Genomic DNA, 21,696 nt, shown 5'->3' on the forward strand with positions numbered 1-21,696 from the left:
CGTGTGATCCCACGCCCGTCCGGGAGGGCGGCTGCAGGCGCTAAGGCGGCGACTGGGGGAGTCGCTGCTGAGGCGGCTGCGGGCCCGGGTCGCGTCGGCGCAGCTCCGCGCGGCCGAGCCGGGCTGGCAGCAGCTGGCGCCTGGCGGTGAGGGCGGGCTCCCGGGGTGGGTGGAATGGCCCTCACCTAGGGCGGTGGGAGAAGCGGCTGAGCCGAGGATGCTGGGGAGGCGGCGCGGCGGCTCCTCACTCATCCCAGGTAAGGGGGACGCCGCGCTCGCTGCGGCTCGGGTCGGAGCGCCGCCCCGGCCCCGCTGTGCTCCCGCCGCCGCCCACCTAGCTCCGAGTCCCGGCCGCCTCTGTCCTGGCATCCCTCGGCCCCAGTCGCCGCCGGCCGCCGCATCTCCCCTCTGCCCTCGGGCGGTTGTCCAGCCTCGCCCCCTCAAGCGCAGAGCCCGGCGGCCCGGCCCGGCTCCGGCGCCCACCCCTTCCCCCAGCGCCGGCGTTTCCCTGTCTCGGGCTTCCTTTTGGCCCGGCTCGCCCCCGCCGTGGTCGGCCTCCCGCCTTCTCCCGCCCCCTCCCCGCCTTTCCCTCTCTCTCGCGGGGCTGGCACCGTTTCCCAGCCCCCGCGGTCCTTCGGGGCGCTTGCCGGGGATGAGACGCCCCGGCCCCCCCGGATTGGACTTTTGCCCTCACCTCTACCCGGGCTTCCCTTCCTCAGTCTCACCCCATCCTTGCCTCCTATACGGTGTCCTCTGGACATTTCACTCGCGCCCTCCCACCCCCACGCCATGTGTCCCTGGGTTTTGCCCTTTTGCTCCCAGTTGCCTTCCTTTCCCAACTCGCCCCTTCTCCCTTCGCTTCCATCAACCACCGTCGCTAGCACTTCTTTTCCTTTACACTGAAACCTTCAGACACCGCGACTCTCCTGAATGCCCGGTCTATACTTTCAACACCGTAGTTCGTCTTTCAGTGAGCTGCACCCATAACGTCTCAAGTGTGTTGTCCAGAGTCTGGCACACAGTAGGCCTGGTACATGGCAGATGCTCACACGTGTTACCATCTTCCTCCTTCCAGGCCTTTGTACTCTCCAGATGGTGGTAGCAAGAGGTCCAGTATCCAAAGGGAATTGATGCGCTACCTGAAGAGTGGTATAGGAGGTGGCGGGATGAATTAGTGAACTCCAAGTGTGATAGAGATTACATTATCAGTTATTTACTCACTGCAGTCATCCCGAAGAACTGAATTCTGCTCTCTTTGTGCCATGTGTTGTTTTATAATAATTGGCTTTGTAAAGTATTATTAACAACGTTTGCAATGTAATTGCCCCCTTAACCCCCGCCCCGCCTCCCCATCTGGTGTTTGCTGAACCTTTATTTTTTAGGGAAGAAAGAGCCCCTAACTCCTAGTTGAAATAGCATTGTGTGTAAGAAGTATTTCACGTGTTTATCTCCCAGCTGGATAGTCCAGTCTGCAGTGAATTTTCATCCTTTAAGAGCCTGCCGGGAGGAATCAGGTTCAGATTTCTTGGAATCAGCTGTTGAAGGGACCAAAAATGCTTAGGAGTGGAAGTTCTGACAGGTTCTCTAAGAGTGAAAGAGGAATTAGCCACCCCCGCCCCCCTTTCTGGCTCTCAGAGGAAATGACTATAGTCGATTTTTAAAAAGAGTAAAATAAGTTTGACTTTTTAAAATTATAAAAGCAGTGTCACTGGCCTCAAGCCATTCTTGCCACATTTGCTCTGATGGTTTCCAAGCCTGGATGAATCAAACAGTTGGCTTTTTCTGCTCCTAGGGTCTCCAGAGCAGGCTGGAGGAAAGTGTGTAACTGAGCCGCTGGTGCTGTTGCAGACTTCTGGATCCCAACTTTACTTGCACTGCCTGGAGATGCTTTGACTTACTCCTCAGCTTCCTTTTATGTACCCACACCTAATTGCTGTCTATAGGTTTTTACCGTTCTCCTCTCCTTGTCCTACTCTTGACTTCTCTACATTGCTTATCTTGTTTCCTACTTCACAGAAGAAATAGGTGGGCATCAGCCCTGAACTCTTAAGGGTGTGTCATTTTTCTGTGTGCTTATACCTCTCTGATACCTGATCTCCTTTCCTTTTACCAGAGGAAGAAGGTGTTACTTTCTCAGGCTAACTAACATCTTTCCTATTCTATATTCTCTCTCTTTTTCTCAGCCTGCACACATGCTCAGGTTTTCACCAATCAAAACAAACAAAAACATTGCCTTGATATGCTTTCCCTCAGATTAATGTGGTATTCCTTAGGGTTTTATTTTCTGTTCTTTTCTCTGTCCTCTAATTTCCTTGTGTGATTACACTTCCCTTCATGGCTTTAAGTAGCACCTGTATATTTTTGGTTTTCAAAGATGTATGTCCAGTCCCCATTTTTCTTGAACTTCAGGTGTTTCGTATTTTCGTCTGTCTATTGGGTAACTATACTTGGATACTTGGTACTTCAAACTTGGTTATTTTTTCCTTTCTGTTCCCTCATCTTGCTCATAGCTGCGTCAAGCACATCCACAAGCTTCCTATTTTAGGGTCTTCACCCTAGAAACCTTAGAAGCCTCTTCTTTCCTATCATTAAGTCTACCATAGATCCTGTTGTTCCTACCTGAAATCCTTTTCTTTCTCTCCTCATTGCCAGAAGATTGGTTGAGGTCTGGGTTATGTTTTTCCTGAACAGAGTAGGCCGTTTTCAACCCAGGCTCTACTTTAAAACCACCTGGGGAGCTTTTAAAGGTTAAGGATGAGGGGATCAAGGCATCCAGGAGGTTCTGATTCTTGGTCTGGTGTGGGGCTAAACCTTTTCATTTAAAAAATGTTTCTCCTCTTGTAAAAATAAAATACAGTGTGTGTGTGAAAAAAAAAAGTTTCTCATGTGGCAGTAATAGGCAGCTAGGGCTGAGAACTGGCTTGAGAGCTCTAAGAGGGAGTGAGAACCCTGAGGAACTATATATAGCATTTAACTCATCCTTTATAAATCAGCATAAATGTCACTTTTGTTGGCATGGTTAGTTGCCTACTTTCCTGATATTTTGTACATGTACCTATTAAACTACTTATCACATTTTATTTAAATTATTTCTCATGGGCCCATTTTTGTCATGACTAGGAGTTCCTTGAGGTCTGGGATTATGCCTAAAGGTAGACTACTGTTTCTTATACTACTTGGAGCACTTCTGATACCAAATATGTAGGTCTTCCCCTCACATTAAATACTTCTCCAACTCTCCAGGCAACAACTGGGTATTCTACAATTTAACTTAATTATTACTAACTACCTGGATTTAGTGCAGACCCCACAGATTAAGGACTCAGTCCTGCATGACTCCTCCCAACTTCAGACCAATCACAAGACCTGGATTGTGACCTGTACTTCTGACCAATTGGGTATAAACTGGGGCTTCCCACAGCTCCCTCCGCAGGTCAGTAATTTGCTGTAATGGCTCACAGAACTCAGGAAAGCTCTTTACTTACCTTTACCCATTTACTGTATTATAAAGGCTGTAACTCAGGAACAGCCAGATGGAAGAGATGCATAGGGCAAGGTATGTGGGAAGGGGCATGGAGCTTCCATGAGCTTCCATGCCTCTTCTGGGCTCGCCATCCTCCCAGTACCTCAGTGAATTCACCAGCCTGGAAGCTCTCCCAACCCCTTTATTTAGGATTTTCATGGAGGCTTCATTACATGGGCATACTTGATTAAATCATTGGCCGCTGGTTATTAGCTTCTTTCCCCTTCTGGAGGTCAGGGGTTGATTCCTCTGGCAACCAGCTCCCATTTTCCCAGATGTGGTTGAAAGGGCCCTATTATGAATAACAAAGGGTGTTCCTCTCACCCCTATCAAGAAATTTAAGGGTTTTAGGAGCTCTGTGCTAGGAACCAGGGATGAAGACTGATAAACTGTTCTATTCTACAATAATTCTTATAATATCACAATATCACAATGCCTTATTTATCTTTTCATCACTGTCTTGCACAATACTTGGTATATTTTAGAAATGATAAAAATTGGCTGAATGAATCAGTTGGTAAATAATGTATAACAGATCACTGAATTCACGGTTTTGCAAGCTGACCAGCTGTTTCTTTTTTGGCTGCTTAGCAGGTCACTAGTCATACTTGCACAGTCATTCTTGTTTTAAAAACACACACACTCTATAAATTAGAGTGCATTAAGAGAAATATTATTTGCTCTTATGCTTTGGCTTTTAAGATGGTTAAACTATGACAATATTATAGAGGTTCATTCAGGCTTCCTCTTTAGCAGATACTATTTAAAATAGATTTTATTTCATATGGTTGAAGCAGATGTATCTTTTTTAAACAAATAGCTCTGATTTTAGGCTTATAAGCTTTGGAATCTTTAGAACAAAAACTGTCCAATTGATAAAGATCTTGAACAGTGGCAGAACTTTCTTTTTAACTAAGAGAATTAAGGAAGTAGGATTAAAGCCATCTACCTATGTGAATAGCATTGGTGATGGCGAGGGGGAAAATCTGTAATTCTCAAATATTTAATTACTGTTATAGGAAAAACTTGTAATTGCTCATATATTGATATCAGCATATTTTATAATTCCTCAGAGCTAAGATGTAAACTGTAGAGTTGTTTTCCTTTTTTTGTTTTTTAGTTTTTAGTTTTTTTTTTTTTTTTTGGCCATGCCGAGCAGCTTGTGGGGTCTTAGTTCCCCGACCAGGTGTCAAACCCTGGCCCCTGGCAGTGGGAGCGCCGAGTCCTAACCACTGGACCACTGGAAACCAAGGGATTCCCTGTTTTTTAGTTTTCTTAAGATTTTGTCAGCTATGTCTCTTTATAGAATTTGTGGTTGACAGGTCTTTACTTTCAGCATTTGAAAAATGTGCCACTTCCTTCAGATATCCATGATTTCAGATGAGAAATCTTCTGTCATTGGGATTTGTGTTTCCCTATAGCTAATGTATCCTCTCTTCCTGGCTGCTTTAAAGACTTTTTCTTTGTCTTCAGTTTTCAGAAGTTTAATTATGGTACGTCTTAGCATGGATTTCTTTGGGTTTATCCTATTTGGAATTCTGTTAGCTTTTTGAACTGTGGGTTAATGTCATTTGCCAAATTTGGGATATTTTCAGCCATTTCTTAGAATAACTTTTCAGCCCCACTCTCTTTTCTTTCTGTGACTCTGATGATACAAATGTTAGGTCTTTTGTTACTGTCCTACAGGGCATGAGGCATTCTTTTTTTTTTTTTTTCTTTTTCTTTGTTGCTCAGATTGGGTAATTCTTAATGTTCTACTTCTAGTTTCAAGTTCGCTCCTTCTTTCTTCTGTCATATTCATTCTGCTGTTGAGCCCATCCAGTGAGGTTTTGTTTTGTTATTGTATTTTTCAGTTCTATACCTTCCATTTGATTTTTTTCTGTTTATCTTCTCTTTCTTTGATAATATTTTCTATTTTGTCATTTGTCTCAAGAATATGTCTCATTGCTCATTAAAGCATGATGACTGCTATAAAATTCTTGTCAGATAATTCCAACATCTGATTCATCTTGGTGTTAGCCTATGTTAATGTCTTTATTCATTCAAGTTGTGATTTTCCTGGTTCTTGGTATGATGAGTGACTTTTGATTGTGTCCTGGACAGTTTTGATATTTTGTTAGGAGACTCTGGATCCTATTTAAATCTTTTATTTTATAGGTGAGAGAGATTAAAAGTTACAAACTTTCAGTTATAAAATAAATAAATCTTGGGGGTGTAATATACAGCATAAGGAATATAGTCAATAATATTGTAATAACTTTGTATGGTGACAGACGGCAACTAGACTTATGGTAGTGATCATTTTGTAATGTATAAAAATATTGACTCACTATGTTGTACACCTGAAATTAATATAAATTGTAAGTCAGTTACACTTCAATAAAAAAAAGCCTTCTAATTTAGTAGGCAGTCGCCCTAAAAAGTTTAATGCGTAGGGCCCAGCCAACTTTCTTTTTTTGGTAGCAGCTTTATTGAGCTATAATTCACATACCATACATTCACCCATTTAAGGTGTAAATTTGTTTTAGTATATTTACAGGGTTGTGCAACCCTTACTACAGTCAATTTTAGGACATTTTCAAGAAACTGCACACTCCTTACCTGTCACCTCCAACTCTCCCACTTGTCATCCCCTCCATCCCTAGGCAACTGGTACTCTGTTTTCTCTCTCTATAGATTTGCTTATTCAGGACATTTCATATAAATGTAATTATACAATATGTAGTCCTTTGTTACTGGTTTCTTTCACTTTGCATGTTTTCAAGGTTCTTCCACGTTGTAGAATGTATCAATATTTTATTTCTTTTTCTTGCTGAATAATATTCTATTTTATGCATAGACCACATTTATATATTAATCAGTTGATGGGTGTTTGGGCTGTTTGTACATTTTGGCTGTTATGACTAATGCTGCTGTGAACATCTGTGTACAAGTTTTTGCGTGGACATGTTTCATTTCTCTTGGATATATACCTATGGGTGGAATTGCTGGGTCATGTGGTAACTCTAGAACTCTAGGTCTAATATCTTGAGGAACTACCAGACTGTTTTCCAAAATGGCTTCTCTGTTTTACATTTCTATTAGCAAGAAATGAGGGTTCCAATTTTTCCACCTTGTTGCCAAGACTTGTTATTATCTGACCTTCATATTTTAGCTATCCTAATGGATGTGAAGTAATATCTCATTGTGGTTTTGATTGCATTTCCCTGATGGCTAATGATGTTGAGCATCTTTTCATGTGCTTTTTGGCTATTTGTATATCTTTGGAGAAATCTCTGTTCCTTTGTCCATTTTTAAATTGAGTTATTTGTCCTTCTGTTGTTGAGTTGTAAGATTTCTTTATATATTCTGGATACTAGACCCTTATCAGATATGATTTACAGATACAAATCTCCTGTTTTGTAGGTGTCTTTTCACTTTCTTTTTTAAAATTTATTTACTTTATTCGTTTATTTTTGGCTGTGTTGGGTCTTCGTTGCTGCGTGTGGGCTTTCTCTAGTTGCGGCGAGTGGGGGCTGCTCTTCGTTGCAGTGCTTGGGCTTCTCATTGCAGTGGTTTCTCTTGTTGCAGAGCATGGGCTCTAGGCACTCAGGCTTCAGTAGTTGTGGCATGGTGGGCTCAGTAGTTGTGGCTCATGGGCTCTAGAGCGCAGGCTCAGTAGTTGTGGCGCATGGGCTTAGTTGCTCTGTGGCATGTGGGATCTTCCCAGACCAGGGCTTGAACCCGTGTCCCCTGCATTGGCAGGCGATTCTTAACCACTGTGCCACCAGGGAAACCCTCTTTTCACTTTCTTGATGGCACAAAGGTTTTTAATTTTGATTAAATCCAATTTGTCTATTTTTTTCTTTTGCTGCTTGTGCTTTATGTTTCATATTTAAGAAACCATTTCCTGATTCAAGGTCATGAAAGCTTACTCCTATGTTTTCTTCCAAGAGTTTTATAGTTTCAGCTCTTACATTTAGATCTTTAATCCACTTTTGTGAATTTTGTATGTGGTATGAGATAGGGGTCCAACCTCATTTTTTGCTATAGATATTCAGTTGTCTAAGCACCACATTTTTTTTTTAAATTTTTATTTTTATTTTGGCTGTGTTGGGTCTTCATTTCTGTGCGAGGGCTTTCTCTAGTTGTGGCAAGCGGGGGCCACTCTTCATCGTGGTGCGCGGGCCTCTCACTATCACGGCCTCTCTTGTTGTGGAGCACAGGCTCCAGACGTGCAGGCTCAGCAATTGTGGCTCACGTGCCCAGTTGCTCCGCGGCATGTGGGATCTCCCAGACCAGGGCTCGAACCCGTGTGCCCTGCATTGGCAGGCAGACTCTCAACCACTGCGCCACCAGGGAAGCCCAGCACCACATGTTGAAAAAACTATTCTTTCTCCCTTTGAATTGTCTTGGCACTCTTGTCTGGTTGGAATTTTGATAGAGATTGCATTGAACTTGTAGATCAGTTTGGGGAATATTGCCATCTTAACTGTATTATTCTTCCAGTCCATGAGCATGTAATGACTTTTCACTTACTTAGATATTCTTTAATTTACTTCAATAGTGTTTTCTAGTTTTCAGTGTACAAGTTTTGCATTTTTTGGTTAAATGTATTTCTTAATATTTTATTCTTTTGGTGCTATTGTAAGTGGAACTCTTAATTTTGTTTTTGGATTGTTATTGATAGTATATAGAAATATAATTGAATTCTTTATATTAGTCATGTATCTTAAAACCATACCAAATTAATTTAATAGTTCTGATAGTTTTTTAGTGATTTATTAGGATTTTATATATACATGATATATAATCTCTGAAGAGAGGTAGTCTTCTTCCTTCCAATCTGGATTGTTTTTCTTTTCTTTTTCTTGTCTAACTGCCCTGGCCAGAATCTCCTGTATAATACCGAATAGAAATGGTGAGAGTGTACATCCTGTCTTGTTCCTGATATTAGGGGGAATCGTTAAATGTGAAGTTAGCTGTGGGTTTTCTTAGATGTCCTTTTTCGAATTGATGATGTTCTCTATTTCTAGTTTATTCATTGTGTTTATCATGAAAGAGTGTTGGATTTTGTCCAATGCTTTTTTCAGTGCCTATTTGAGATCATATGGTTTTCGCTCTTTTGCTCTTGTGTATGACATTAATTGATTTTCATATGTTGAAACAACTTTGCATGCATGGAATACACCACATTTGGTCATGATGTGTGAGTCTCTGTATATGTTGTTGGATTTGGTTTGCTGCTATTTTGTTGAGGATTTTTGCATTTATATAATAAATGTTTATTTATAGTTTTCTTGTATTGTCTTCGTCTGGTTTTGGAATCAGGAAAATTGGCTTCATAGAATGAGTTGGGAAGTGTTCCCATCTCTTCTGTATTTTGGAAGAATTTGTTAAGGGTTGGTGTTCATTCTTAATGTTTCATAGAATTCACCTGTGAAGCCATCTGATCCTGGGCTTTTCTTTGTGGGAAGTTTTTGATTATTTATTCAATTTCTTTACTTGTTATAGCTTTATTCAAATTACTTCTTTGTGAGTTGATTTTAGCAGTTTGTGTCTTCTGGGGATTTGTACATTTCATCTAGGTTTTGTAATTTGTTACATTACAATTTTTATAGTATTCCATACAATCCTTTATAATCATTCTTATTTATGTAAAGTTGGTAGTAATTTCTGATTTCAGTAATTTGGTCTTTAGTAATTTAGGTCTTCTCTCTTTTGTTCTTGTTCAGTCTAACTATGATGATTGTCAATTCTGTTCATCTTTTCAAAGAACTGACTTTTTGTTTTGTTGATTTTCTCTATTCTTTTATTCTCTATTGTATTTATTTCACTAATTATTTCCTTCTGTCTGCTGGCTTTGGGTTTAGTTTGTTCTTCTTTTTCTAGTTTCTTAAAGCGTACAGTTTGGTTGTTGATTTGAGATCTTTTTAATTTTTAAAATTAAAAAAAATTTTTAAATTCAGATATAATTGACATATAACATTGTGTAAGTTTAAGGTGTGTAACATGTTGACTTGAGATCTTTTTTTTAGATCTTTTTTTTAAATACAGGTGTTTACAGCGATAAATTTTCTCATAGCTTGGCTCTTGCTGCTTTTGTCACGTCCCGTAAGTTTTGGTTTTTATCGCAAAGTATTTTCTTTTTCTTTTTTTTGGCTGTGTCGGGTCTTAGTTGCAGCATGCAGGATCTTCAGTGAGGCATTTGGGGTCTTTCGTTGTGGCACGTTGGCTTCTCTCTAGTTGTGGTGCGCGGTCTTCTCTAGCAGGCTTCTCTCTAGTTGTGGCACGCGGGCTCCAGGGCGCGTGGGCTCTGTAGTTTTGTGGCATGCAGGCTCTCTCATTAAGGTGCACGAGCTCAGTAGTTGTGGCACGTGGGCTTAGTTGCCCCATGGCATGTGGGATCTTAGTTCCCCGACCAGGGATTGAACCTGTGTCCCCTGCGTTGGAAGGTGATTCTCTACCACTGGACCACCAGGGAAGTCCCCCAAAATATCTTCTAACTTCCCGTATGATTTTTTGGGTCATTGGTTATTTAGGGGAGTGGTGTTTATTTTCAAATCTTTGTGAATTTCCTAAATTATTTTCCTGTTATTGTTTTCTAATTTCATTCCATTGTTGTTGGAGAATATACTTTGTATGATTTCAATCCTTTAAATTTACAGAGACTTCTTTTATGGCCTGTTTTAGAGAATGTTACCTGTGCACTTGAAAACAATGTATATTCTGCTATTGTTGCTTGGACTGTTTTATAGATGTTTGCTAGATTTTGTTGGTTTGTAGTGTTTGAGTCTTCTGGTTCCTTGCTGATCTTTTGTGTGGTTGTGTTATCCATATTGAAAGTAGAGTATTGAAGTCTCCAACTGTTATTGTTGAATTGTCTATTTCTTCTTTCAATTCTGTCAGTTGTTGCTTCGTATATTTGGGGGTTCTGTTATTAGGTGCATATATGTTTATAATTGTTATATCTTCTTGATGGATTTGTCCTCTTGTAATTATAAAATGTTCCTTGTCTTTAGTAACAATTTTTATCTTACAGTGCATTGTATTTGATGCTAGTATAGCTACTCCAGAGTCTTTTGGCTACTGTTTACGTGTGTGTATTTTTCTCTCCTTTTGCTTTCAGCCCACTTAGTCTTTGAGTCTAAAGTATGTCTTGTAGAAATCATATATTAGGATTTTTTAAAATTGTTTTTTGTTTTTGTTTTGGTCCATTCTGCCAATCCTCACCTCTTGAGTGTGTAATCAATTTACGTTTAATGTAATTACTGGTATATTAGGATTTATGTTTTCCATTTTGCTATTTGCTTTCTATATGTTTTATGTCTTTTTAGTTTCTCTATTCCTCCATTACTGCCCTTTTTGTAGTAAATATTTTCTAGTATATGTTTTAATTAGCTTGTTATTTCCTTTATTATAATTTTCTTTATTTTCCTGGTGATTACAGTTAGTATCTTAGAGCAATCTATTTTGGATTAATACCAGCTTCATTTCAATAGTATGCAAAAACTTTGTTTTAATAGAGTTCTGTTCATTTCCTCCTTCTTTGTGTTCTTATTGTCATTCAAACTGCATATTTTATAATAAAATCCCATCAACAGTTATTTAATTATTGCTTTATGCAGTTGTCTTTTAATTCGTGTAGGAAAAGAGTTACGAACAAAAATATGTTTATACTGCCTTTTGTATTTATCTGGGTAGTTATCTTTATTAGTGCTTATTTCTTCATGTGGATTTGGGTTACTATCTAGTGTCTTTTTATTTCATCATTAAGGACTCCCTTTATTTCTTGTACAGCAGCCCTTCCAGCGATGAATTCTTTCAGTTTTGTTTACTGGGGATATCTTAATTTCTCTTTCTTCTTCTTTTTTTTTATAAGAGATGGTTAGTTTTTTTATTTTTTATTTATTTATTTATTTTTTAGATTTTTTTTAAAATTTAATTTTATCTATTTATTTTTTGGTTGTGTTGGATCTTCGTTGCTGTGCGCGGGCTTTCTCTAGATGTGACAAGTGGGGGCTACTCTTCGTTGCCGTGCGCGGGCTTCTCCTTGTGGTGGCTTCTCTGGCTGCGGAGTGCGGGCTCTAGGTGCACAGGCTTCAGTAGTTGTGGCATGCAGGCTCTAGAGTGCAGGCTAAGTAGTTGTGGCACACAGGCTTATTTGCTCCATGACATGTGGGATTTTCCTGGACCAGGGATCAAACCCATGTCCCCTGCATTGGCAGGTGGATTCCTATCCACTGCACCACCAGGGAAGTCCCTCTCCTTCATTTTTGAAGGATAGTTTTGCTGGATTTAGAATTCTTGATTGATAGTCTTTTTCCTTTTCTTTTAGCACTGTGAATATGTTATCCCACTGTCTCTGGCCTCTGTGGTTTTGATGAGAAGTCAGCCTTTCATCTTATTGAGGATTTTGAATGCGATGAGTCACTTTTTTCTTGGTACCTTCAATAACCTCTGTTTTTGGCTTCTGACAGTTTGATTATAATGTGTCTAGCTGTATATCTCTTTGATTTTTCCTACTTGGTGTTTATCTAGTTCCTCAGTTGTTAAGATTAATGTTTTTCACTGAATTTAGGGTGTTTTCAGCCATTTATTTATGTAACTCTGATTTTTTCCTCTTTTTGTCTCCTCTGGGACTTCTGCATATTTTGGTGTGCTTGATGATATCCCACAGATCTGAGGCTGAATTCATTTTTGTTCATTCTTCTTTCTGTTTTTCAGACTAGAAAATCGATCTCTCTTTAAGTCTGCAGATTCTTCAGCTAGCTTAAATCTGCTGTTGAGCCCCTCTAGTGAATTTTTCATTTTAATTATTATACTTTAACTCCAGAATTATTTAAAGAATAATTTTTATCTCTATTGATACTCCCTATTTGGTGAGAAATTCTCATAATTCCTTTAAATTCTTCAGACATGATCTCCTTTAGTTCTTTGAACATAGTTACAAAAGCTGATTTAAAGTCCTTGTCTAGTAAGTCCAACATCTGGGCTTCCTTAGGGATAGTTTCTATTGACTGCCTTTTTTCCCCTGTGTTTGGGTCATACTCTCTTGTTTCTTTGTGTGTCTCATAGTTTTTGCTGAAAATGGACATTTTAAATAATATAATGTAGCTACTCTGAAAATCACCCTCTCTCCCAGGGTTTATTGTTGTTGCTATTTGTTTTGTTACTTTTTTGGACTAATTCTGTAAACCCTGTACTCTTTGTCCTGTGTAACCACTGAAGTCTCTGCTTGGTTTGCTTAGTGATTAGCTAATGATTGGGCAGATTTCCTTAAATGTCTTGAACTCATAAGTCTCCCAACCTTGTTGAGGGACTGTGTGTGTGTGTGTGTGTGTGTGTGTGTGTGTGTGTGTGTGTGTGTGTGTGTGTTGTGGCTCCCTTAATGCACCAGAAGTTTACATTGTGCCTTAGCCTTTACCTCCTGTTTGTGTAGAACATCAGGGTCAGCCGGAGGTGAGAGAATAGGGCCTTCCTAGGTCTTTCCTGGGCATGTGCATGCCTTCTAGATTACTAAAAGTATGTTGGAGCTTTTCTAAACCCTCTATGTACATCTCATTCCTCAGTTTTTCCTTTTAAGTTTTTGGATCAATATATTGTTTGCCCCAATTTTTATTGCCACTGCAGACAGCTATGGCATTAAAAAATTGTCTCTGGTTATTTTAACAAAAGCCCTGGGGATAGAATTGTTTACATTGAGGGTGCTCAGATTCAGGTCCAATAAAGGTAAGCCCTGAGAATGGAGTTTTTCCAGTGAGCTGCTAGACTGGTTAAGTAATACAATTCTTTAGAGTTGTGGTTTCAGAGGGAGCTCCTAACCTCTTCTGCTCCCTTGAGTGGCTGCTGGACTGCTGTTATTCACACCTACCATGTTTGCAGGTTGTTGGTTTCCCAGGCTTCCATGGAGCTGGGAGGAGGGAAATAGGGCAAATTGAAATGCCATAAAGCTTGCTCTCCTTGCTGAAATTCAGCTGCTTTTCATGACTAAATGTTTCTTAGATTGTTGCAAGCCTTTGGTTTTCAGATTTCCGAAAAAGTTGATTTTGACCATTTGTGCCAGTGTTCTCATTAATTTTATGGAAGATCAGACTTTTAGAGGTCCTACTCTGCCATGCTGGATGTGTTTCCTTCAGCCTTTTCTTACATTTATGTAGTAGAAGAGTTTCATGCATTAGATTTTAGCACATTTTTTTAGGTTACTGACAACTTTGAGATAATACATTTTTGTTTTTCCAGTTTTCTTTGCTTTTGTTCCCATACACTCTGGTTAAACTGATTACTTAATATTTTCTGAATACATGCTATATTCTTCCACTTTGAGGCTTCTTATTTTCTTATTTTCTCTGCTCAAAATACTCTTTCTTCCCTCAGTCCCACAGTGGGAATCCTGCTTATCTTCTAAGATTCATTCTGATGTCATTTTCTTCATTTAGCTTTTTATGAACCCATGGATGTGATCCTTTATTGGAAAACTTGTATTATTTTTTTCATACCTTTTGTATGATCTTATACTTTCATCATGTGTGTATATATATGTGTGTGTGTGTGTGTGTATGTGTGTGTATATATATATATATATATATATATATATATATATATATATATATATATATTAGGCATACATAGTTTATTGTCTTTTCCCCCTGCTGAGTTGCTAATTCTTTGAAGCCAAATGATGAATCGTACTTATTTATGTGCTAAGTAAATGTTTGTTTAATTCAAGTGTAAGTGTAAGGTTTCATAGCAAGAATGCTTTACATTTTAGGTATTTTACTGGGAATTGCATTTTATTCATTTATTTTTGAACTGAAGGAAAATGTCTACTCTGGAAAAATATAACAATACAGGGTTGTGCACACACTATACTATATAATCCTTGGTAAGGTGCAGGAAGATGAGACTATAAAGGCAAAATTCAATTTTTCCCATAGAGATTGTTATAATAGTGGTTTCTGATCAAAGATTTGTTACCCAGATTTTTATAGAGAAGATCACAGAATTCCAGCTCTGAGTAACTTTGTGTCAGAGGCATAATTTCTCATGACAGAAGTGGGAACTTATTTACATGTGAGAGTGACTGTGCTGAAGCAAAACTAAACTGCTAAAAAACACAGGAAATGTAGAGCTACTTGACATGCTAGATTTTAGCTTCCGTGTATGTCTATTATCTCTTAGGACCAGATCTAGCTCTTCATTCTTAATGCTATCTAGATAAAATCATCAGGGACTTGCAGAAAGTGTGCAAAAATGCATGCTGTTCATTTATGCAAATAAAGCAGAATGCATACATGGATTTAGAGTTTTCGTCTATCATTCTAATTAGATCTGAGATGATCGAAATAGGATAATTCAAAAGTCCACAGGGACTTCCCTGGTGATGCAGTGGTTAAGAATCTGGCTGCCAATGCAGCGGACACGGGTTTGAGCCCTGGTCCGGAAAGATCCCACATGCCACAGAGCAACTAAGCCCGTGTGCCGCAACTACTGAGCCTGTGCTTTAGAGCCTGTGAGCCACAACTACTGAGCTCACATGCCACAACTACTGAAGCCCGTGCACCTAGAGCCTATGCTCCACAACAAAGAGAAACCACTGCAATGAGAAGCCTGTGCACTGTAATGAAGAGTAGCCCCTGCTCGCTGCAACAAAAACAAAAGCTAGGTACAGTTTTTAAACCATATGCTAATGAAAGCCTTATAACACTATCAGAGTCTTACATTCACTTCATTTGCACCATATGTTGCCTACACCGCTTTTTGTTCATGCCAAGCCTAATGTCTGGGAAGCAACCATGGAATAGTCATCATACTTTTAGAGTCAGACCTGGGTTGCAACTTGGTCAACAATTTGCCAAGTATTGATACCTTAAGTAAGTTACTTATTCTTTCTGAGCTTCACTTTCCTTATGTGTAAAATGATTCTAGGACAGAAATGTAACTTTAACTTCTGGTTTGTTGCAGTGAGTGTAAGGGAGTACAAAAAAAATAAGATTCTGATTTATTCGTTAATGAGAGTGTGAAATGATAGAGGCAGATGAAATAGACTGATCAATAAAGAAAGTGGATTAGAAGAGCAAGGGCCAGAGGGGGGAAAAACAAGAGGTGAACTTTGTACTTTAGTCTTTCTGAATATAGTCAATCCATATTTTAACACTGGAATCAGGAGGAAAGACCAGTATTCTAATTATAGGAAAGAGTTAGCTGTCTGGGATTTTAGTGAGAAAGAAAGTTTTAGTGGGGTCACTCATTGCATATTTACTGAGTGCTCAATATGCATGTAGCATTTTATGTTATATGCTATGGGGAAAACTGAAAAGGATAAGATATAGTCAGTACTTTCCAAGAACTCACAACTAATTACACTCATAGAATCTAGTTACATTAACTTATTGGCAATCAAGAATCCATTAACTCATTCAAAAGTCCTTACTTTCAAGGAGTTCACAATCTACTGAAAAAACAGACAAATTAGAAGAAATAAGATACGGGTAAGTACAAGAGCACTAGGAAGGACAACTGCGTCGTATGAGGCAGAGAGCTGTCAGGAAAACTTCCTAGAAGAGATAGTATTGAAACCTAATATTGAAGGATGAATGGGAGTTGTGAGTAAGAGATGCTGCACGTTGTTGAAGATGAAGGCAGCTTTGAGTGAGTGTGTGTGTGTGTGTGTGTGGAGGGACGTTGGTGACGAGGAGTAATAAGAGGCTGAGGGGCAGGCAAGGGCTGCATCATGAAAGGCCTTATGTTATGGTAAGGATTTTTTTGAAAGAAGTAGAAAGTCATTGAAGGGTTTTAAGTAGGGGAGTGTCATAAGTATATTTCCATTTTAGATGGATCACTCTTGGGGGCTTCCCTGGTGGTGTAGTGGTTCAGAAGCCGCCTGCCAAGGTAAGGGACACGGGTTTGATCCCTGGTCCGGGAAGATCCCATATGCCGCAGAGCAGCTGAGCCGGTGCTCCACAACTACTGAGCCTGAGCTCTAGAGCCTGAGAGCCACAACTACTGAGGCTGCATGCCACAACTAATGAAGCCTGTGCACCTAGAGCCTATGCTCCACAACAAGAAAAGCCACTGCACTGAGGAGCCTGCGCACCGCAACAAAGAGTATCCCCCGCTTGCCACAACTAGAGAAAGCCCACGCGCAGCAACAAAGACCCAACGCAGCCAAAAATAAATAAATAAAGTAAATTAAAAAAAAAAAAAGAAAGATCACTCCTGAAACAGGATAGTGAATGAACTGATTAAAGGAAGTCAGAAAGTACCAGTCAGTAGGCTGTGGAGTTATCCTTGAGAATAAGATGAGGATGAGAATTAAAGCCATACCAGCAGAGGAAGAAAAGGGAGGAGAATTGATTCAAGAGCTATGAAGGAGGAAGAATTGACAGGACTTATACCTGTTGTGTATGGAGAGGTTAAGGGAGAAACTACATAAATGCTCCCAGATTTTTAGCTTAAGCATTTGGGAGGAAGTGGTTCATTTACCAGTAGAGGAAAATGAAGAGGAGGATTGATTTACTAGGGAAGATATATTCCATTTGGTGTTCTTTGAATTTGACAGGCCCAGTGGAACATTCAGATAGAATTTGTCCCTTGGCCTTTGAATGGTCAGGTCTCGGGATTTAGCATAGAAGTTTTGGCTGCAGGTAGATTTGTGAGACATCAGAAGATAAATAGGGGGTAGCCATAGATGAAGCAGGATGAGTGTAGGAGTGTGGATGAGGGAACCCAATACCATAAATTAATGCTTTGTGACTGTTTTGTGATGTTTGCTTCTGATACATATTAAATTTGTGTATGAGGCTTTTTTTTTCCTGGGCTTTCTATTTTGTGCCACCGATTACTGTTAGTATCATAACAGTTAAAATATTTTTGTTAATACCTTAGTATCTGTTTGGCTCTTTCTAAAGTCTTGGGAAAGCTATTTTTCCCATCTGCTATGAATTTTGTAGATTCAGTTTAAAAATCCTGTTGGAATAATGACTGGGATTGCAAAATTTTGTCATGGCCTCCAGATTACTTTGGTTTTATTTGTAGTTCCTTTTTCATTTCTGATATTATTTGTTTCAGATGACTCTGTAGGCATGTTAAGGAGATTTAAGACAGATTTCACTAGGTGCTGATTCATCTATAAATTCCTTGCTTTATATTTTATTTGATAATAGCGCACCCACTGCATGAATGATGAATGGGTTTTAATTTGTGCTTTTTTTATTTTTTATTTTTTTTAATTTGTGCTTTAAAGGAGCTTATAGTTTAGTGGGGTAAAATAACCACAATACAGTGCATGAGCATGCAAACCAATGTGTTTTTACCAAGTGCTTGAGGTTACAGAAGAGGGAAAAATTGATTTGGAGGGTGAGGGGGATGAGTAAAGAGCCCCAAGGAGGCGTGTATAAAAGAGAGAAAGGGGCTTGATACAGGAGGCAGCAGCATGAGCAGAGGCCAGGTGTGTGTGGAGGTGCCTGGTTTGAATGAGGGGTGGTCCTGAAGGGGGCAGGCTTCATGGGAGGAGTGCCAAGGGGTGAAGTTGGTGGAAGAGCAGGAGCCAGTGTATGAAGGGTGCCACAGGCCCGTGTTCTTTAAAAGTTCTTTCACATGTTATCCACCTGATGGCCACAGCAGCACTGTGAAAGAAAAGAGAACTTGCAGGCATTCTTTTATCTTTGCATTTTCTCTCCAGTCTTACTTCTTGTAATTTCTACTCTGATTACATGTGGAAAAGAGCTTGATTATCATTATTCCTGTTTTATGAATGAGAGACTTGATGCTCAGTGATTTATCTAGTTCCATATGGCTAAGAAAAAATGGATTTGAGACTAGAGCCCACGTCTTCTGACTAATATACTAGGCTGCCTTTACATTATTTCAATGCCATCTTCTTTTCTCCTTTACCTATTCTAGTTACTTTTAATTCTAAAACTTGGGAGGTTGGTGGAAAAATTGCATAATTGAATAACTGAATGAGAGTATATGATTTGAGCAAATTTGTTTTTTCTTTTCTTTGTGTTCCCTCTCATGGATGATTTAAACAGACAATAAACATGAGTGAAGAATCTAGAATAGGAATGGTTAGCCTACAATGGCCCTCTGATTTATAGGTCTGAGAAGGTTAGAACTTAGTAACTTAAACTTTTTATTTTGTTTTATTTCATTTAACTCTGTATTATGAAAAATTTCAAACATATGCAAAAACAAAATTACACTGAGCCCTCAAGTACTCATAGCTCAGCTTCAACAGTTACTAACTCGTAGTCATCTAATTTCATATAAACCCTTCCTTCCCCCGCCACATCTGCCTTCAGATATTTTTGAAGTAATTCCCAGACATCATTTCATTTAATTTGAACTTTTAAAAATGTTGTGCTTGAGTTTAACTTGTGCTCTTGTCTCTATTTGTGTCCTAGGCATTAGGTCCAGTTCTTAGTATTTGACCAGCTCTTTTCCCTCCTGACCATGGGGTTTATTGGAAACAAAATTCCAGTACACTGCTCCTTTATGAAGATGGGTCCCAGAACACTCCCAAAGATCGTCAGCTGTGTGTACTGTATTTTTCTTACATTTGTTGTCAGTGGTTTTAGTGCCAGCCCCCAGGGTGTGGCTAGGAAAAGATGTTCCCATGTTGGTACTCTGACCATGAGCTGACATAAGGATTGGTTTTACAACAGTGGGTTTATTTGGAGTTTCTGCTGAATGCAAAGCTGACATTCAAATTAAACCCTGGACACTTATTAATTGGCAAGTTCAAGCACACGATACAGTTATTTTTCCTTTTGCTAAAAAAGCTGGAAGCAAATAGAGAAACCAGCTATAAATTGGACTTTAGACAGAAGGCAAAGTGTCACTGGGTGTTGCCATTTGCCACGTTGGTTGGCATGAATAAGCATGGGAAGCAAGGAGCTAATGATTAATAAAGGAAAGAAAACATTTAGGGGACTGTTACATTCCTGTAATTTATCTTTTGCTGGGAAATTTACCCAGCATCTCTTTGTACATAGCACATGGCTACTTTCCTGACCACAAAAGCAGGGTGTAAGGAATGTGGTCATGAGTGCATGTGCCTGGGCCTGTGTATATGCGCTGAGTGTTGAAAATGGTCTGCTGACTACCAACCTCTTACACCCTTATGTTTGTTGACTGACACTGTTTTTGATTAGAAATCTTTATAAAATTTACAAAGATCTAAGTATGGAAGTATAATGTCATCATTCTCTTCTTCTCTAGAGCATTATTTCTGGGAGTCTTTCATTTGGCTTGCTGGGAAAGAACAGTCTTATTAATAGTAATTTTTCAGATATGTTTGTTGCGGTGTTTCAGTGCTTTTTCTTTCTACTGGAGGTAAAAATATGAGACTGAACTTTCTAGTGTTTCCTTCTAGCACAGCCTCAGCTTTGTAAACGTCCCAGTTGAGAAAATATTGATACTACTTCTCTGAAAATACAGTGACATGGACTTTAAGATAATGGAAAGAGGCCAGTGTGTGTGTGTGTGTGTGTGTGTGTTCATGCGTGCACATGTGGACAGTGGTCAAATATATAAGGGTAATGGTCAGACAAGCTTTTACTGTACTTTCTTCTTAAATTATAGGACTACTTTTTTCAAGAATTTGAGAAGAATCAGTATTAAGGTCTGAGTAGAGACTTCAGTCTCTGCAGCATCTCTCTTCCGTAGACATTTTCTTCCCAGTTTGATTAGTTTACTTTTACATTTTGAAGACTCAGTGTACACTGTAACCTGGTGCTCTGTTAAGCATGCTGTGGTAGGGGACGGAACATAGACAAGGTCTCTGAGCTTCAGGAGTTTAAAATCTTTGGGAGTAAGTAAAATATACACAATAAAATGAAGAGTGACCTTTGAAGAGGAGGTAAGATTTAGAGAGGTGGTGAGGAGAATGTGCTACTTGGGCCTCAGTTTCTATGTCTATAAAATGAGAGGGTTGGACCAAATGACGTAAAGGCCCCTTTTAGCAGTCATGCTCTATGATTCTTCAAGTTAAGAAACATCTAAAGACAGAAAATTAGGCTTCATATACTTAGTGAAAAAGTAATGAGGGACTTCCCTGGTGGTCCAGTGGGTAAGACTCTGCACTCCCAATGCAAGGGGCCGGGTTCAGTCCCTGGTCAGTGAACTAGATCCCACATGCGTGCTGCAGGACTAAAGAGTTCGCATGCTACAACTAAGAGTCTGCATGCTGCAACTAAGAAGCTCGCATGCTGTAATGAAGATTCCGCATGCCGCAGTGAAGATCCCATGTGCCGCAACTAAGACCTGGCGCAGCCTGAATGATGAATGAATGAAAAGTAATGAGAATGTTTCTGGGGAAGCCAAGAATCCTCTTCTTTTCCTTTTTAGTATCCCTTACAAGGTCTTTGACCACTGTCTTACTTGCTTTCAAACATCTTGAAGGGAAGATACAACATACTTTTTTCCCTTAAGTGTGTTGGGGGAGACAATGTTTAATTAATTTCTTTTTTAAAATAAATTTATTTATTTGTTTATTTTTGGCTGCGTTGGGTCTTTGTTGCTGCGCACGGGTTTTCTCTAGTTGCGGCTAGTGGGGGCTACTCTTCGTTGCGGTGCGTGGGCTTCTCCTTGTGGTGGCTTCTCGTTGTGGAGCACGGGCTCTAGGCGCGCGGGCTTCAGTAGTTGTGGCACGTGGGCTCAGTAGCTGTGGCTCGCGGGCTCTAGAGCGCAGGCTCAGTAGTTGTGCCGCACGGGCTCAGTTGCTCTGCGGCATGTGGGATCTTCCCAGACCAGAGCTCAAACCTGCGTCCCCTGCATTGGCAGCCGGATTCGTAACCCTGCGCCATCAGGGAAGTCTCACAGTGCTTAATTTAAAATGCAACAGGAATGAAGGCTTGAAAAAAATTACCCCAAATTATGTTAATTGACACAGCTCTCAAGTATGATGGGATGCATGGCAGGGTTTTCTTTTTCCCTAAATTGTTCCTTAGTAAAGAGAAAGTTGCCTTCATTTGAGTCCTTATTAAACCTCTAATATGAAGAGGTACCTTCTCAATTATTTCACTTTGAACAATAAACTACTGTTTTAGGATAATGATATATTAGCCTGACTTCAATCAGTGCTACTTTTGATGCCTATTGACAGAATCAGTAGAAGGAGACAGAAATTTAGTGTTGGATGTCTTAAAATAAGCCTTTTCAAGACCATTTTGAAAAATAATACCAGGCTT

General features: G+C 39.7%; 1 protein-coding gene across 4 annotated transcripts in view; it reads left to right on the forward strand.

The window, feature by feature from the left end:
* TPST1 (tyrosylprotein sulfotransferase 1) overlaps positions 1–21,696 on the forward strand; it is a 132,730-nt gene that overhangs the window by 13,185 nt on the left and 97,849 nt on the right. For 2 of the 4 annotated variants that reach the window (XM_036825967.1, XM_036825970.1), the window contains exon 1: positions 54–257. The exons of 1 other annotated variant lie outside the window; for it this stretch is intronic. The gene's annotated coding sequence lies outside the window, so the exon portion shown is untranslated. Of the gene's footprint in view, positions 1–36; positions 258–21,696 lie in introns of those variants that run through there. One more of the 4 variants, XM_036825968.1, reaches the window with a different exon arrangement.

The sequence above is a fragment of the Balaenoptera musculus genome, chromosome 15 (assembly GCF_009873245.2).
Source record: "Balaenoptera musculus isolate JJ_BM4_2016_0621 chromosome 15, mBalMus1.pri.v3, whole genome shotgun sequence".
In the NCBI taxonomy this organism is placed as follows: domain Eukaryota; kingdom Metazoa; phylum Chordata; class Mammalia; order Artiodactyla; family Balaenopteridae; genus Balaenoptera; species Balaenoptera musculus.